Here is a 20,223-nt window from a genome sequence, read left to right as displayed (position 1 = left end):
TATTTATTAATAAGATTATTAATGATGTAATAATTTATTAATATTTAATTATTTACTTAGTTTTAATATAAGATTTTTAATTGTATTTATTAAATTTAATAATGAATTTTTATTCATTAATAATTATAATTTTTAATAGATTATTAATGAATGGCAATATAGTAGTCTTGTATAACTATTAATTAATTTAATTAAAAATTGGTTTAATTGAATTTAATTGATGATTAATATTGCTAAAAGAAGACATAGAGTTATCTTATTTTTATTATTAATAAAATTGATTTTTAATAAAGTTGTATTATTGAAACATCAATGATTATTATTGTAATAATTTAATCAATGACTACCCTTAAGTTATTTTGGAGGAAATTTACTTAAAAGTCGAATAGGGGTAATGGTGCTTGTTATTGGAATATCAGGATGGGTTAATTATTGGGGTAATCAATGAATCTTTTTACTTAAAATATACACTAAAATGAAAACTAAAACCCTTACATTTGAATTAACAATATATTTTCAAATCAAACCGAACTGTGAGACTATTATGTTTTCTATGTACTGTCTATGCTTCGGGGGTTTTGGAGTTGATTAGATATTGACCAATTTAGGTTGTTACCAGAGGCTCGGGGGTTTTGTGAGTGTGGTATCATGTTGACTCGATCTTGATTACTTTTACTTAACCATGGTATGTGATGGTATGCTCTATGTTGAGTGTGTTTATATTGTTGATTACTATTTTTAGTGCCTTGTGGGATGGCAAGATTTATGCTATGAGATATCTGACTTAACCATTCTTGAGTCCTCGATCAGTTATACTTGGGTTATTTTCCAGTTGCCTTGGTGGGACTGAAGTGTTTGCTTTGATCTTGATGATGTCATGTTGTGACATGTTTGACTTATCATTTTGAGTCATTGATCAGTATTAGTGGGATACTTCCTAGTTGCTTGTTGAGAACCGATGGATATTGTGATTTATCTTTGATTCTTTCCAGTTGCTCGTAGAGAACTAGTGTGATCATTATGATTATCTTCTGATGCTTTCTAGTTGCTTGTATAGGACTGAGGCAATTTTATATGATTATATTTTATTTGTATTTTTATGAGCCTATGGTAGGTTATCTACATGTAGTGTCAGGAAGTGGCTTGCAATGGGGGTTGGGGGCCCTAAGTGGTTCCGAGGGTAACCCATTGTAAGTTGTTTAATAAGTGAAAACATTTACACTAAATGGGGATTAAAATGAACCTAATAAGAGTCTTGTATGTTCTCACCCATGCCTCAAGTGCTAGTACAAAATAGGATGGGAGTAGAGAGAACACTTGGTTGCAACCTTGTATTCTGTAGTATGCCTTGTCAGTACAAGAGGATACTAGTGGCCACATAGGGATCACTAGGGACCCTAGAGTCTTAAGAGACTGCCAGTGTTACTCCAACATGATTCATGTGATGACACTTGCTCAGTTACACAGTAGGTTTCCTACATGTCTTTGTGTGCCTCTGGGAATTAGATGTCGACTTGTCTTAGAGCCTTTGAGTTAGTATGCTTTTAGGATTCCTTGGCAGGGTGTTATAGTGCCAATCACATTTTTGTTCTTTGGTCTAGGAATCAATTCTCATGTGTCATTCTTGATTATCTTTTGGAGTTCTTCCTCCATTGCTTTTATCTAGTGATCATCTTTGATTGCTTGATCTGCGCTTCTTGGTTCTACTTGAGATATCAAACATAGTTCTTCGTTAATTCTACTCCTTGTCATCACCCCTTTTCCCTACTACCTATTATTTGATTTGCAAGATGATTCTTTATCAAGTTCCTATTTGGAGGAGTTGCTACTTCAATTCTTATCTCAGGTATTACACTTTGCTCTTCTCTCACATTTTCAATTTGCACATTATTCTGCAAGTCGTTGTTAGTCTTAAAAAGCAATTGATTACTTCTGTTAGCCATTCTAGAATAACCATCTCCATCAGAGTTATAGTTCATTATCTTTTCCTTGGTACCAAACTTTTCATCAATTTTAACATTTGTGCACTCTACTATAGTTTTTGTTCTATAGTTAAAACATCTGTAGGCTTTACTTTTTAATTAATAGCCAAGAAACATACCTTCATCGCTCATTGGATCAAACTTACCAATATCATCATCTCTTCTAATGTAACATTTGCTTCCAAATATCCTAAAGTATTTGACTAATGGTGAATGACCAAACTATAATTTATAGGGTGTTTTGTCCATTCCTTTTCTAATCTGTACTCTGTTCAATGTGTATACTATTGTATTGACTATTTCTCTCTAAAAGGTCTTTGGTACATCATTCTTAAATAGCATGGCTCTTGCTACTTTAGTAATTGATATGTTTCTCATTTCGGCAATCCCATTCTGCTCAAGTGTATGGGTTGAGGATAATTGTCTCCTGATGACATGTTCTTCACAATAGATATTGAATTCTCTAGAGGTGAATTCTCCTCCTCTATCTGATCTTAAGTCCAGATTCATTCTCAACTTTATTCTTAAATATCTTGAATTTCTCAAATGCTTGTGATTTCTCTTTAAGAAAAGCTACCCACATCATCCTAGTGAAATCATCAACAAAAATCATAAAGTACCTTTCTCCATAGAATCCTCTTGTTCTTGTAGGACCACTCATATCTTTATGTACCAATTCAAGCTTTTGTGTAGTACAAAACTACTTGCTAGGAAATGAGACTCTTTTTTGCTTAGCCAAAATGCATTCCTTACAAATAGTGTCAATGGGCTTAGAGATTTTGGGAAAATCTCTCATAGCAAGTGTATTACTAGCCTTCACAATGTTATCAAAGTTAATGTGACAAAATCTTCTGTGCCACAACCAACTGTTGTCAATCCTTGCTACTAAACATGTTATTACAATGGAGTTTAACCAAAATACATTACCTCTAGTTTTTGTGCCAGTACCAAGTAGTTTTCCTTCCTTGTTCTTGATAATGCATGTATCATTACCAAATTGTAGTTCATAGCCTTTGTCCATAAGCTATCCAACACTCAACAAGCTATGCTTAAGTCCATCAACAAAATAAACATCATCAGTATATGTTTTACCACCAAGTGTTATAGATCCAATTCCTATAATATAATAGGCTACATTATTCCCTACTCTGACAATTCCTCCATCATAGCTTCTGAATTTGACAAACTTGCTCGTATCATCAGTCATGTGATGTGAACAACTACTATCAATGATCCAATCTTTCTTTTCAACTTGTGAAATTAGCGCACTTTCTTCTCTAATTTCTCTATCAAGATCATCCTCTTTTATAGCTACAAATCCTAATTCATCTTCACATTTTCTTTGACTAGATTCTTCTTCATTTTCTTCTTTGTTAGCATATAAATAGTTTCTAGATCTTCTAGATTTAAATCTACCCTTAAACTTTCTTTCTCTTTTAGGACACTTAGATGCATAATGACCATATTTGTTACAAGTCCAACATTTAAAGATATTCTTACCATCCTTTTCTCTTTCCACAAGAAGAGCCACTCCTTAGATCTTTTCTTCAATGGATTTGCTACTACTAGCAATGTCTCCTTGTGTTTTTGTGCTCCTTGCTAAACCAGGTTTGATGTTTAAAGTACTAAATGTTGTCTCAAATTTTGCCAATTCTCTAGACTATTTCAAATCAAATTATGTAACTTCCAATCTACCAAGCAATGTCTCTTTGGTGAAATTAGTAGTGCAAGGTATCATTAGTTGAATCATTTGTGTTATTGACTTGAAAGGTTGTGTCAGACTTTTCAAGATCTTCCATATTACTTCAGCATCAGATTTCTTTCCATCATGAGATGTGATTCCTACAAAAATCTTAGATATTCTCCCAACATAGCTTCTTACATATTCATCTTCCATCATTTTAGCATCTTGAAATGCGCAATACAAGTTTTGCAATCTAACTTGTTTTGCATGTGTATCACATTCATAATTAGCTTCTAAAGTTTTCCAAATTTCATGAGATATTTTAAGTAGTTTTACCTGACTATACTCACTTTTAGGTAATGTTGATTGTATTGCTTCTCTTGCCCTTATGTTGCATATAAACACTTCTCTTTGTTCTTTGGTGCAGGTTTCAAGATTGTTTTCTTTTGCAATGTTTTTGGATGTCTTGGTCACAAACCAATATCCTAGTCCCATGCACAAGAGATGAGTCTTCATTTTATCCTTCCATTTGTGGTCATTTGTGCCATCCAATCTAGGACTATCCTTTTTTAACATATTCACCATAGATCTCCAAAGTTGTTAAACTTTCTTTCAAGGACTTGATGCTCTGATACCAATTGTTAGAAATGATAGTTCACAATATAACTGAGAGGGGGGGTGGGGTGTGAATAAGTTTTATATCAATCTTAAACAATTCTTACTTTATCAACCAAAGTAAATAGAAATCATAAAGAAATGTGCATACAAACATACACCAGATTTGTTGACTAGGGAAACCCTTAATCAAAGGGAAAATCCCGACGGGAGTGATGCCCACAAAATAATGTACTAATCTAAATATTCCTTGTGGAATGATAGACCCTGTTAGGATTCTGTTACAATGCTTAGTACAAAAAGTCCCTATTAGGAGACTTTGAATCCTTGTTAGGAGATTCCAACCCTGTTAGGAGTCGAAGAAGGCAGCTAAACCCATTGTCCAAACAGCTTTAGGATCATATCAATGAACCTATTGTCTAATTGATCTCAGTACTATTCCTTCCAGAATAATAGATGTGGAACAATTTCTTTTCTCTTCCTCTATCTAGTATGTTGGACTTCTTCACCTTTAGCTCATGCAAATAGATCTGGAACTCATTAGTAACCCTTAAGGTTACTTACACACATTAGTAGATTACTCTACTCTTCTACTTCACAATTTGCAAGTTTTCTCTACTTCTCAATCACAATAATGATATCTAGAACTTGGAAAACATCTTTCCTTTATACCATACTCAATTATTAATCTTTTGAGTCAGCTTCATACACCTAACATTCATTTGAGTCGGTTCCATATGAATTACATATTTAATTAATGCTGTCAGCTCATAGTTGCTTCCAAACTTTCACACGTGCAACTTCCATATCTATACACCTGCTAACATCATTAGTTGTCAATGTACTCCCTCTAGTTAAATGCGCAACCTTTCATTCCAAGTTAAATATGTGATATTGATCATACAACAAAAACTATTTTCTCAATACTTTATTTTCATGTGGTTCTCAATAAATCATCAATATCTTCTATACGTTGTCGATTCAAGTTCTGCTTACTTGACCACATGTCAAATACATGTTGTAGTATATGTTGTTAACTGCACAAGGGTAGATACACAATGTGATGTCCTCAATACATAAATCTTAGTCTGTTGCTCTGTCAGTCTTACTATGTTGTCATCAATGACAAACACAGTCATAACACAATTCTGCGCTGCTCTCCCATAGCATCAACATTCATGCTAACATCACTAGGGACTGAGTCAAGAAAGTTGGTACTATAAGATTTATACCTTTTCCTTTAGTAGGTTGTGTTGTGGCTTGTAGAGGAACAACCTATGGAACTGGATCAAGTTTGAAAGGATTCTTGATCCATTCCTTCGTCAGTTGGACTATGTGGTGGGCTCTATTGTTGATGTCCACATTCTCATCCCTACTAATATTTACATTCATTATTGACCTATCATAAATTTTTTCCTTTTTATTATAGCAGATCTAAGACATCTTCCATGTCTTTCTTGATAGCCTTGAGTGGGATCTTCATTTTCAAGGCCTTTTCTGCCAAATATAGAGTCATCCTAAAATAATCCCTTATTCAGATAGCATAGTCATCTATTGCATTCATCTAAGGTGAGCATGCGTGCACCTTTTGGTGTGTGTGTGTGTGTGTGTGCTAACCTTGATGTTTGTTAGTGTGTAGATTGTAAGTAGATGAGCACACAATGCAAGGGTGCAGAGGTGCGAAGAAAACTAGAGTGCAAAGAGGAATGAGGAAAAGGGGCCGGGGGGGGCGCGCGAGTAGGGTTCATATAGACCTTGGACCTAGGGTGGGCACCCTCTAAAGGTGCGCACATGTGCAAGTCTGCATGTGCACATCTCTGGAGGGAGATTATTGTGCACTTGTGCACCTGCACACCTTGGCTTGGTGTCATGTGCACTAGTGCGCTAGTGCACACTTTTTCATTGAGAACTCATAAAAATCTCACTTCTCTTCTAGTTCTAACACTCCAGACTTGCCCAGTCAGAGACTGGGGCTTGATCTAGACTCATGAAGAGTTCTGAGTGACTAAGGCCCCAAACTAGGGGTTTGGGAGACAAAAAAAATACTAGGGGGTCCACATTTCTAGGAGAAATGGGGTGTGCATTATGAAACCACAACACCTTCTAGACCATTCCATCTCTTTTGGTCACGTTCGAGGCATTTATCTTCCCGAGTCCTCCACTCAACTTGTTAATGGACACTTTGCTAATGATTCCTTCCTCCCCCTCATTGAGAATGAGGACAATGTCTCCAATGTGCTCCAATACTTGGATATTTTTTGTTTAGCTTTTAGGTCAACCATCCAAGGGCACAAGATGCTTTGATATAGATTGTCCTTCCTTCTCATTTCACCTTGGTTGGCTCAATACCAGTGGAAATGGATCCAAGATGATGAAATCATTCATTTTTTTGGTATCCCTTTTTCTTTTCAATATTTTGCAATGGACCTTTGGAATGCCATGCTTGAAAAATTTTCCAAAAAGTTGAGCTATTAGATTACCAAGCCTCTCTATTTGGCTAGTAAATTTAAAATTTTCTCCAAGTTCCTGGTTGCTACCCATGTGCACAATCAAATTGGAGAAGGTTGTTAGAGATTTTCTCTAGGCTTCAAGTTTCCAGCATTATGGCTTTCATAGAGTCGCTTGGGAGTATTGCTGCTTGCCTAAGGAATCAGGTGGCCTTGGCCTTATTTCCCCTCATAAGCAGGGTATTGCCTTATGTGCTAAGTGGATTATCAGATATCTCTTTAGGGATGAGGCCTAGAAGATTTTTATGAGGCAGTGCATCTCCTCTAATTTTTCAATCAATATGCTAACATGGAAGGGGATCGGGTCTCAAATACTTTGGTTGGGATTAAAAAATTAAGAAAGGGAAAAACAAATCCTTTTGGCCTTCGTTACATTCTTCAAGCCTTTTTTCACCATTATGAAAAGGTTTTCACTACCTAGGATCAATTGCTAAAGTGAGTATAGGCTTTGAAGGAATGGATCATTGTTACTTGTACATGCCTTGCGATTGAGCAACATTTTTTATATGAACATTTGCTTACTCTCAGTAATCTCAAGGAGACCTTCTTTTCCATGGTAGATGACAAGGTTTCTCTGTGCAATGGTTTCCCCTATGAATTTTATAAAGCCTTTTGGGATTCCATTGGGCATGATCTTCATAAGGTCTACCTAGAAGCATTTCACTCTAAATCTTTAGGTAACCTTATCAACAAAGGAAATATCAAATTCATACCTAAGGCTGGTGATCTTGAAGATATTTGTAATTGTAGGCCTATTACTTTGTTGAATGTCTCCTAGATAAGATCATAACCAAAGACCTAACACTTAAAAGATGACATCTCTTACCCCTAGTTGTCCATTTGGAGTAGACATGCTTTATCAAATCTTGCTATATCCTAGACAAAATCATTGTGGAATGGGACCATAGGTCTAAGTAGTGAGCTATCTTTCTCAAAATTGATTTTGCCAAAGCTTATGATCGCATTGAATGACCCTTCATTCTTGCTATCCTAAAAGCTTTAGGACTTGGATTTGTATTTCTTCAGTCTATGGAGATTCTGTATGGTGATGCTTCTACTTGTATCACTATAAATGATAGACAATATGAGGCCTTTGGCCTCTACAGATCCATTTGCCAGGGTTGTCCTCTAGTTCTTGCTTCATACTTTCTGGTTGTTGAAGGGTTTGGTTACCTATTGGCCCACTCCATCTCATTTGGTCATGTTCGAGACATTTCTCTTTCTGAGTCCTCCACTTAACTTGTCAATGGAAACTTTGCTAATGATTCCTTCCTCACCCTCATTGAGGACATGGACAATGTATCCAATGCACTCCAATGCTTGGATATTTTCTATTTGGCTTTCGGGTCAAGCATCAGTGGTACAAGACACTCTGCTATAGATAGTCCTTCCTTCTTTCTCCACCTTGGCTAGCTCAATACTAGTGGAAATGGATCCAACATGGTGAAATCTTTCATATTTTGGGTATCACTTTTTCTTTTGAAGCTTTTGCAGTGGACTTTTGGAATGCCATGCTTGACAGAATTTCCAAAAGGTTGGATTATTAGATTACAAAGCATCTTTGTTTGGTTGATAAATTCAAAATTTTCTCCAAGGTCCTGGCTGCTATCCATGTGTATTATTCCTCCTTTTAGGCTCCATCCAAATCCTCTTATTCCAAATTGGAGAAGCTTCTTAGAGATTTCCTTTAGGCTTCAAATTTCCAGCATCATGGCTTTCATAGAGTCACTTAGGAGTATTGTTTCTTACCTAAGGAATCTAGTGGCCTTGGCCTTATTTCCACTCACAAGCAAGCTATTGCCTCATGTACCAATTGGATTATCAAATATCTTTCTAGGGACGAGGTCTGGAAGATTTTTCTCAAGCATTGCATCTCCTCTAATTTTTCAGTTAACAAGCTTACATGGAAGGGGATCAAGTCTCAAACCCTTCCAATCACCTCAAAACCTATGCAAATCAAAGTCTCCTTTTTTGTTAAGATCATTTAGAGAGCATGGGAGGCTATCAAGATGTGGCTCTAATGGGATGGTAATGGTTTCAGAGATGGGCTTTCTGTGAATCAACACAATTTATGGTGGTCACCCTTGTTTTCTATTAAGGGTGTGTCACTTGCCAAGATTTATGGTACCCATGAGTTGTGTTTTTTTAGACATGTCATTTGGATGCCTAAAGATCTATTTTCCAGAGTCTCCATGAATTTGTGATCACGGGAAGATATGCAAACCCCACATCACCTAACTTGCCCAGATTGAGAGACTTTTGACCTTATGGTCTCTACTTTGGCTCCTCGCTTGCTTTACAAGCTAGGAATTAAACTAGCCAAACCTTGGCAGAAGGTATGGAAGTGGTATCTATGTACTCGTCCTATCAATTACAAGCTGAAAATATGTTACTTGTGGTTGGTACCTCATTTGCCTATGGTGGAGTCTCTCAACCAGTGTTGGCACCTCCAGTCCACACAACATAATTAGAGATACAAGTTTAACACTATCTAGAAAACCAATACTGAGCCAAAGATTTCACACTTCCCTTGGTGTGTTCTCTTCCAAGGTTTGGCTCTAGGTCCTCCACATAAGAATTTGGGTATTCCTAACCCATGTTGTCCTTTTTTTGGGCAACTTGAGACTTCCTTGCACATCTTTTGGTTTTGTCGGAGAACTCAATAGTACTAGCTCTAGATACAAGATTTTTTTAGGCGTTTTAGGTCAGAACCATTTTCTTGGCATATGGTTTTTCTCTGGGACTCTACTAAAATCCCATTTCAATTCTCCCAGATTTAGTATGCTTTTGGGCTGGAGATTCTTTTCACTCTCTGGAAAGATAGAGATGTTGTGCTCTTTACACATAATTTTTTGGATATAAATGTTTCTATGTATACTAAAACTTGCATATGTAATAATGTAATGCTACAAATTCAATTACAAGACAAAAAAGTGGCTCTAGAGGTGGTCCACCTGTAGGAGCTTCTCAATCATTGGGGCAATGCACCATATAGAGTTACCCAAGTATCACCAGAGGTTAATTTTACCCAAGTGCCGCATTCCTGAGCCCCTTGTTACTCTTCGAGTGGCTGGGATGTTTATCTTTGCTTTTCTGCCTCTCCACAGTGTGGCACAAGATGGTCACCAAATGCTCCTCTCACTGCTTTTGGTTGGCTTGCACCTATTACTAGCCCCAAATGGTCATTCCCTCCCTTGGATTTGGCAATTTCACCACTCTGGGCAGGGGAGAGGAAAAAGAGCAAACTATTGCTATTGCTATTGACGGATGGGCTCCTTCGAAGTCACCTTCCAACCCTACTGATGCATGAGGGTTTTATGATCAACAGGATCCACGTCCCTTGGCTAGCACTCCTTTAGCCACCTGAGGGTTGTTCTTATATTTTTCTTATGAAAAGTTGTTAATGTGTTCGGCTCTACCGTTTGAACTCTCATGGGGTGATCTTGTATCCTTTGGCCTTTTTTTGTAAGTATGTAACTTCAATATTTAATTAATAGAAAAGGGACTATTCATCAAAAAATTAAAAATATACACTTATAAGAGACTAAACTTTATGTTTTGTAAATTTAAAAAAAGGTCTTAAATGATCATATAATCTAGCAATGACATGATGATGTTTAATAAGTACATTGAATAGGCATGAAAGATCATTTAAGAAAATAAAAATTAAATTAAATTAAATATAAAAATATAAAATAGACATTTTTTTTAATTGAAAATTAAAAATGCACATTTTTGGCAATAGTTTTTTTGACCTTCATATTTATTCTTAGACCATTTTCATATAATTTTCTTTGTTTTAAAATGATTGTAATCTATTTATAAAATAAATTAAATACATAATTATCTTAAAATAATCTTATAACCTACAAAATACGTGCATTTATCAATAGTGTTCCCTTGCTTTCCTTATGTTTGGGTTGTTTATATGTATCCCTCAAATTTCAGTAAAAAAACACATTTATCAATAGTATTGCAGCACTTTGTTTAATATGTGCAAAACACATATGCATATCTTGAAACCAATATCCTAGAAAACATTTGTCTACGTTCGTAGAATATGATCGAAAATAATGTTCCTTTTCGTGATAACCTATGTTCAGATAAATGGTGATATCCTACTTATCTATGTGAGTTCTAAGAATCAAATGGACTTGTTCACCTTGGCGGAGAGACTTGCGAAGCATCCTTACAACAAGAACACGCTCAATCTAACAAGTGATGTAGCGTCGATAAATGTCAATAAATATTTCATCTTTGCATATTCGTGGGAGTTTCAATCGAAAGTGAGTAACGACTGATTGAGATATAAACGTGTACAATGCACTTTCATGTCAGTTGCAGTGCAAAACAAAAACAAGGAAACAGCGAGGGCGGCTGAGAGCCCAAGAGGCCGGCGTGTAAGGAATACAAAACAAAGGTAAGGGACGATTCATGAAAGCCCGAGGAAGGCTGACTTATCAGGAAATACCTTCTCCTAGATTAAAATATACATTCTATGAAATAATACAAGCATTTCTTCAATAAAACGAGTGTGTAGAGAGATAACAGTGCAAGTAATAAAAACAAAAGAAATTGATAATACTATTGATATGATTTGAACGTTCCTAGGATGAAATATTATTAATATGATTTGGACATTCTTAGGGTATAAAATCGAATCTTCATAATGACGTGAAGTCCAATCAAATAAAAACATCCTAACAATTTTTCATATAATTGTGGCATTAGATGCTTGAGAATGCCAATCCCTCTCTGTTTAATTTCACTACTACATGAGGTGGTATTTTAAGACATACTTTGAAGACGAAATTAAATTTTTGTCTTAAATTTTTAATGATTATTAAAAAAGGAAGTCTTAGTATGATTATCTTAATTTAAAACTTGGACAAAACATTTACGCCATAAGAAGCAGAGGAATTAGGCGGAGGCAGAGGAAGGCGCGGAGTAAATTTTTGGAGAAAAAGCGGGAGATTTTGGTACGAAATTTCATGCGATTAATTGAAATTTTTCATTTGGGTGCATCTGACAGATAAATCTGATTTAGACTTGCATGCGATAGAAAACCCCTAAAATGGACTGGCTTGCTCTGATTTCCATCAATACGACCTGCAAACAGAATTTGTTCAAATTGTCTTCTTGCAATCTCTACAAGGAGCTCTCAGAAAACCCTGTGTACTTGGGTAGGGTTGAGAAAAGAAAATTGACGGCATAGACGAGTCTAAAATATTTTTATTTTTTTTGTTCTTTCTTTCCAGGGTTCGATGAATGACTTAGAGTGGAAGTACAGGGCCACATTAGATCATAATTGTGGAGGAGAGGGGCGAGGACGACCACTTCCAAAATGTGGCTCATCGATTTTGTCGACCCCGCGCATCGTCATGCTTACCCGGTGCTCTGCTTACAGTACGTCGCACACACCAAACTCAGGCTGTTTAATAAATTTAGAATACCATATACAATCTGTTACATCTCAGAAAAAATATGGGTTTAGGTTTTCATACTATTTTTTATATATATTTCAGGTCATAAGGGCGGATTAGCGATTGGAGTGGCAGTCAACATCGGTGGCACTAAGCGATAGGTGTTAATCAGGGCGAAGACATGGTGGTTACCTTCAGCACTCTGTGTACGTCTCTATTGCTCCATGGTAGTGGCTTGGGAAGCACTCACATAGGGAAAATTATGCACTTGCATCCCATCCAAATGGTGTTGGGGTTCTTCTCGCCTGGCGATGGAACACTAGGACCATTGTTACCAAGGTATAATTTTGAAGTTCATGCATAACTAAAAAAGACCGAGGAAGTACTTCTGCAACCCCAAAAAGAATATAGCAGAATTAGACATTCCTGCAGAGAATTTCCAAAGATCAGATGATAATCGAGGTATGATTTATGGATTGATCGATTTTCCTCTTTGCTACACTGTTCTGAGTCCTTCTTGAGAGCAAACTATAGTGTCCTGCATTTTGTCAAAACCCTAACATGGTAACAAAATGACAACTTCATTATGATTATAAAGACACTTGCATTTCCTTTGAAACCCTATCATGGCTAGGGCACACGTTATATTAGTTTAGAAAAATTTCCCCTAATTTGTGTTTATACTATCCAAAAAATACCGACCAGATTGACATAAATGTATTGATTATTAACTGAAAAAAAATCTAGTTCATCATCATGATATTGAGCTATTCTTAAGTTCCTTTTCCTCCAGCCGAGCATTCGTACTGACTCAAATATATTATTAGAGAGACCGATGTTTTATTATAACTACTTACTAGACTTGAAAATGGTATGATTGATTTATCTATGTCAGCCATTTCTGATGGTTTGACTTTGTCTTCTCATAATTGTGTATTTCCTTAAATACATTGAAGGTTGAGATTATTGATTCTGATTTCATTGATTTTTGTGTGAAGCTTTTTAAAATCTCAATCTGGATTTCCTGTCCAATTGGGCTATAAGAAAGGTTTTTTTTTTATGGTAATTAGTGTGGTATCTATTAGGGATTTTTTTCACCGTTGATTTGATCAAGTCCTCCATTATTTTTTGATCATTTAATTTGGACTTTAATGTTTTTTGCAGAGCTTGGAACATATTTTGCAGGTATGTCTTGAAGCACTGTAAAAAAATTTGCATTGCAATGTTTTTTTTGTCCTGCTTTGTTTATCTTTTAGTTTCTTGTCATTAATGTTGACTCTATGTACTATTTTTTTTAGAACTGAATTCCTGTTCTTCTTCACCTCACGAGGACTATTTAACTTCATCTCAAAAGAATCCCCCTCACATTATGTTTAAATTGATTTACTCATGCAGTTCTAAGGAGGAAGAATGCTGAAATTTGGCTTAATAATAACACCTGCCCATTTCCCGCTTGAATGTTTGTGAAGGGCAAGGCTTAGAGTTGTAAAAAACTGTTCCCAGATGACACGAAGGTAAGAGCTCCTCACTCCTGGCCACAAAAGCTTTATGTGAGAGTGCATAAAAGAAGTTTTACCCATGTTATTAGTGATCTCTAGATTCACCATTAAGATTACTTTGCCATCTCTTATATTTTTTCCATTCAGTTTGATTTTTATTTTATTTTCAGTCCTCCTTTATTTGTTGTTTTTCATCTCACTTAACTTATCTTCTTTTCTGATTTTTTCCCTCTAAAATAATGGGGTGCAAAATTATGGAGGATGTCCACATGTTTCTACAAAGCAATGTTGAAACTATGGAGGACAAGGAGGTTTAGATGTTCCCACAATGTAATGTTAGGACTCTGACCAATTGCTTTGTGGAATGAGAGCCAGAATTGATAGGTAGTAGTCTTGTTTTTTTCCCCCTCTTTTTCTTTTTCTTTTCTTATCGTCAATTTTTTTTGATAGTTGGGAAAGAGCTGCCCCAAATTTAAGTTCTTTTCAACAGATTGAATGTGGAAGCACAAGTCCATGTTGGGAGGAGGGCTCTGCCCACCATCTGAGAGGTTGTGTTCAACATAGTTGAGGTATTGATTTTCTACGTAATGGTGTATTCTAAGAATTGGGTAACTATTACCCCCTTTGACAAACCCTTTGATCTGCATTTTAGGAACCCATTTGGATGCAAAATGCAGATATTGCTTTGGATTCCGCATTTGCCAGGTATGTCAGCAGGGCTCTACTTTTACCCTTTCTAATTTTCAAAAGAAGTATTCGTTGGTATAATTGCCTTAGCTCACATTTTATCATATACTCTACAACCAAAAACAAGGAATAACCAATAGAGCATACATCGCACAAGACAAAATTGAGAGAAGCCTTTCAATTCAAAATTTTAAAGCGAAAATTTTGAAGCAATACAACCACATTTTGGGATGTTTATATTACATGAATAAAGCTCTACTATCATCATTAGCTTCACTTTCTTCTCTGTAATATGAATATCTGATGCTATAGTTTGGATCTTCAGGAACCTCATGGCCATAGATTTCTATCAAGTAAAAGAACTTGCAGCTACTTGTTTGATACAATCTGAAAAGAACTTGGTTCTATTGAACAGAGTGATAAGTGTGAAGAATCTGCAAAAGATCCATAAGGCCAGGTATGGTTTTGGTGCTCATTTACTTTTTACTATATTGCATATTTGTTCTGTCTTCTAGCTTTTCTAAACCTGATGGTTATAAACATGTGAAATTATTTGTATTCAATCCTATTTCCTAGATACAAGTCTATCTGATCTTGAATTTTTTTTAATTATTATTTTCTTTAATCTAAGGTTATGTTTGATTAGAATTTATCCAAGTGGATCTCTATATAGATGTCATTCATAACATTCAAGAATATTATAATCTACCACCTAATTTCTTTTTGTCAATGTCATTATATTCTGCTACCTCTACATTTTTTAATATTATACTCATGTTTGGATAATATCAATTTATTCTTGATTGATTTTCATCTTTAAAGGATGACAAAGTGCTTGAGGGAATGCATGTCTTAAAAAGGTAGCTAATCAACCTTCTATAGAAATTCCTTGTGTCTTCGTCTAGATTTATCATATCTATTCTCTAACTGCCCCATGTATATCCTACAATAACATACAAAAATCATTGATAGACAACTCTCAGCCATATTAAGTATTGGACGTCTTGAATGTCAAGACTGTTAGTATGGAAGATGGTTTTAAATTTCTATAGAATTTATCATAAATTAAAGAAAATGTATACCTCATATTGTGAAAGGCCATTTACAAAGATAAAAATGATTGATCCTCTAGTATTAAAATCTCTTAAATAATAGCATCTTATGCATTGGAAAGTGGGTCATGAGCTCGTAGGAAGCTATAGCCAAAGAAAGTTGTTGTGCAACATGTTGCTTCAATGGCTATGCTTTCCCTTAAACAGTATATATTAAAATCAAACAAGATACAAAAATGACAAAAATAAGCATAAATAAGAAACAAGGGAAACAATGGTCGGGTTTTAATTGGTAAGTTCCATCTTAAATTGACTGCTGCTTGTGCACAAAATGTATGAATGGAGCTTCTGAGCATTCTAATTGTAGCATTCCTTAATGTCTGTAGGATTTTTTTTAAATTTTTAAATTTTGGTTTCATTTATTTGTAATTGGGGGTAACCTCTACTTTAGATGTCACTATTTTAGGACAACTTCATGGGCATTTGGATCTGTCTTTGATTGTTATTTATATTACTTTGCTAGTTGGATACATTAGTTTCCCCAGTTTTACTTTTATGGGGTCTTGAATTGAAGCTTTGCATGTGAATATGTCTCCACAAGTAAGGTGAATGCTACCGCTAGATGATGTTGAAGCATTTGTGCAAGGGCTTTGAGTTTCATTTTGCATATACTTCAGCAACAATGAAAAAGTCAGCATTGGCTTTTTTGATGGCATTAGAAGCATACTAGATTATTTATATGGTTTGTGCATGCATCAGGGTTAGGATGTCAATATAGGTATATTAAATTATTTACAGGCACTGGAAATATCACGTCTCTTCTGTGCGTGAGTGTATGTTAATTGTCTAATAATTATTAGTCAAGGGTAACAATGATTAATTAATTAATCAAGATGAATTTTTAAATATAATTCATCTCTGATTAAATCAATCTAATTGAAGCTTCAACCTTAATTTTCTTCAAGAATAGATGAACATCTAGGCATCTAATGCCATGTCTAGCATGGATACTTTTAAACAAGAACTTGAGGTGATGTAAAATAGGAGAGGCAGATTTAGTCTTCATGGCTTATGTAGCATATTTGGTATAATTATGGTAGCAAATTGCAAGGATTTTTAATTGCACATCATCTCTGGAAACTTCTAGGCCTCCCTCCATTCTGTTTTGTTTTCATTCAGCACCCACACCCAGATGATCCTTGAAATTCCATTATCTGCAACTCCACCAACCAGATAAAGTTGATTGCTGCAACTTACCAAATGACTACATACAAGTGAGTCCGACAACGGTGTGGGTGTGGTAGCTTCCACCCTTGTCCATGACCCTCTTTGCATATAACTAAAATCTTGTATACATGAAGACCTTCTCTAGCCACCATTGCAATAGAATTCCAGTTGTACGTTCAAATGAAGTGTAGGGAAGCTCTCTCCATATCTTTGTTTGGGGATTGCAATTAGAAAGGCAGGATTGGGTTTTCAAGCACAATAAGCCACCCGAGGTCCCCAGAACTTATGTTGTAAAAGGAAGAAATGAGAGGAATGTGATGTGCCACTTACTGAGAAAATTATCTACAAATTCTGTGATCCTGACATTTCAGCATTACCAACCAGGGCATGTGTGATATTTTGCTACAAAGTGAAAGAAAGCTTGGCGGTGACAGAAGAACATTCTATCTCTTGCACAAAAACCTAGGATAGAGAAATGATTCTATTGATAGCTTTTTAGGGGTTTTAACTATTAAATCCTCACGTAAATTGCTCCAAATTCTTTCTTCCATCATTGGTGATCACACAATGTGACAATACACACCACGCTTGAAGCATAGAAGAACTCGTTTCCTCTGAACTCTGGGTCAACTGGGAATAATTTCCTACATCCAATGAAAATTCAGTATTTATTTCATGGCTTGAATTGAGTCACCTAGAAGTTGAGCTCTGATCCTATCTAAGAGAGTATTCAAACCAACCTAATTTTTCCAATATACTGACCATTTAGCCGACTGCAAAAAAAATTGATTCAATCACGTCTGTGTAATCTATGCCCCCATCTTGAAAAGATCAAAGAGCATAAATGATTGAATTTTGATCTACATGTAGAAGAAATAGTAAATAGATTATGGCTTGTTGTCTATATTCGTGGACCCTATTTAATGGCCAAGGTTCAAATTAGTGAATCTTTATTGATTTTATGAGTGGAAATAAGTTCTCAACATGCTGATTTATAATTAGTTTTGAAATTTTTTTAATATGTTTAAAGTGTGGGGTATTTTTGTTGTTTAATTATATTGGAGGGATGTGAAAGTTGTTTATATATATTTATGTAAATCAAGTCTTTTTAGATGCAAATGTGAGCATATATATACATTCGGAATAAAATAAATTCTAGGAACAATAGATAGAACAATCTCTATGTTAAATTATTTGATAGGTGCCTATATGAGACATTCTCATAAATATCTATATTAGATTATTCTCATTAAATTAGGAAAATTAGATTTCACGGGTACTATCTCACAAGTACTATTCCATTTGAACCAGGAATGCTCACGAAAATGTATTTCCTTACCTTGTAGAAAATAATTTATCAGACTACATTCCTACGTCATGAAATCTCTTAAAATTGATTGATTTACACTTGGCAGTAAACTGTGTCACGGGTGACATTCCTTTTCAAATCTGTCAAATTTCTCATCTATGGAAACTTAAACTTGCTCTGTCAATGATAAGGAGTAATTCCTCTATCTCTATCTCTACTTGTTGTTCACATTACGTGGAACTCTATTAGTTAAAACTTAAAACCAACTACAATGTAGAATTGATGACATGTTGTGCAGAGATCAACTCTGTGTATCACAACTGAACACTTATATCATGTTCTCTTCAAGATGATGAACTCTGGCCAAATGATAAGTTTTGTGTGTCTCACTTGAAATGGTGCAAAGACAAGATTAGTTTTAGTTAAAGAACAAATATACAAGAGACAGTGGCCATGTCGGGAATTCCAAATAATAATAAGCAAAACCAAATCTTTGGTTACTGGAAATTGGTAAATATAATCACAGCTGAATTAACCTCGTTAAAGGTATTGAGTGCCTCTATATATTTGAGTGCTTTGGCATGTATATGATGGTATAACTGTAACTTTCTCTAACAAATATTTAATCTCTTGATTGAAGAAGAGTTAGAAAACTACATGAAACATAAAAAGTCCAAGAGATGCTAAATAAAAGAGATCATTTATGTTAAACATTTGACAGTTTCAAAGCTATGGTGTTGCAACTACGGTCAGAAATATAGGTATCATGTTTCTGTGATTTTTGAATGTTAAATTTGTTCGAGTTAGACAAAACAGAATAGAAATGTTAAAAGGATTATTCTGTGAAGTTTCTTTTGGTCAGTTAAAGAAATTTCCAAATTTATAGATTATACATATAATTCAGATTGAGATTGCAAGACAGTATTTTAAGTATTAGTTGATATTGTTTAGGTAGATTGTGAATCATCAGTTCATAATAAGAGGCTCAGTTTTATATTGCGCAGGAAAATTGTGAGTCTTCCGTTGAGAATAAAAGTTAATACACAGATTTATCATACAATCCCTTGTTCAAGTTCTCTATGAAAGACGCTCTTCCATCATCCATCTTCCCAAAATCCCAATGTGAATATCTATACACTTATGGTGACTATTCTTCCACTTAGGGCATCCTTTCATATGAGTCATTCACCCTTTCTTCTCAAAAGATTCTCAATATTGCATTTGGATGTGGCCTACATAACAAAGGAAGTGGGTTTTCTCGAGGAGGTGGCCTTAAAGATTTCGCGAGAGACCCTTTTCATGCATTTCACAGATTGGAAGCTCCGTGGGAAATATATTTTCTTATTGTCTAGTGTCAATTAACGAACCTCCTTCCAAATAAATCCCTTTGATCTTATGGACAAGTGTGGGGCTTAGTATCTAGTCTGTAGGCACTACTCTACTCAAAAGTAGTTCATGAAAAACCTTCTATTATCCTTCCTTGAAAGTAGTAAGCATAGGATCAAAGCTATTGGATATCCCTTCCGATGCCTTTACTTTTCAGGCTGATTGGGTTTGGTGGAATTATCATAGACTCTGGAACAATCATTTATTTGGAGCAGAGTATTTATGATGTTTTGAAGAAAGGACTGGAGCCTGCAGTTAAGCTTGCATGGGATGATGGGTCTTCTATTGGATTGGACCTATGCTATACTTCTGCAACTGCCACTACAAAATTTCTAAGTGTTACTTTCCATTTAAAAGGACCTGATTATGTTTTACCAAAGGAGAATTACTTGATTCACGATACCAGTGGTGTTGTCTACCTTGTGATGTTGCCAAGCACTGGCCTCCCTATGTTTGGGAAAGTTCAATAACAAAACTTCCATATTCTTTATGAGCTTTGTGAAAACACCTTGTCCTTTTCTCCCTCCATTTGTGATAGCCACTAAATAATTTAGCATGGATTTGTGTAATGTCGTGTTCTAGAGATTCCTTAAATGTGGAGTGAATTTCTTAGTTATGTGTCTAAACAAAAAAAAAAAAAAACTTCTCTCACTCTATAACTTGCACAAAAATCTCTAACAGATTGTAAATGTTTGCATTGAATAGGATACATATTCATCTTGTTCCAGTCTTTTTCATGAATTAGATCCTAGAAGAATATATTGATGCATATGTCTTATATTACTAAATATTGATCATATATCCATTTAATGTAGGCAGAATAACCATAGATATGTCCAATGCATATTGGTG

At 35.2% G+C, this 20,223-nt stretch overlaps 2 pseudogenes; one reads left to right on the top strand and one right to left on the bottom strand.

Annotated features, from left to right (window-relative positions):
* Nucleotides 1–16,399: 16,399 nt before the first annotated feature.
* Nucleotides 16,400–17,230, bottom strand: LOC149563945 (F-box/kelch-repeat protein At5g43190-like; annotated as a pseudogene).
* A 1,208-nt stretch (nucleotides 17,231–18,438) lies between these two features.
* Nucleotides 18,439–19,916, top strand: LOC149563944 (aspartic proteinase nepenthesin-1-like; annotated as a pseudogene).
* Nucleotides 19,917–20,223: the final 307 nt, after the last annotated feature.

This window comes from Cupressus sempervirens, chromosome 4, assembly GCF_028749045.1.
Source record: "Cupressus sempervirens isolate cs-2001-9-10 chromosome 4, ASM2874904v1, whole genome shotgun sequence".
NCBI lineage: Eukaryota > Viridiplantae > Streptophyta > Pinopsida > Cupressales > Cupressaceae > Cupressus > Cupressus sempervirens.
The sequence above is the reverse complement of the archived record's forward strand: the minus strand, read 5'-3'. Positions and strand labels throughout refer to the sequence as shown.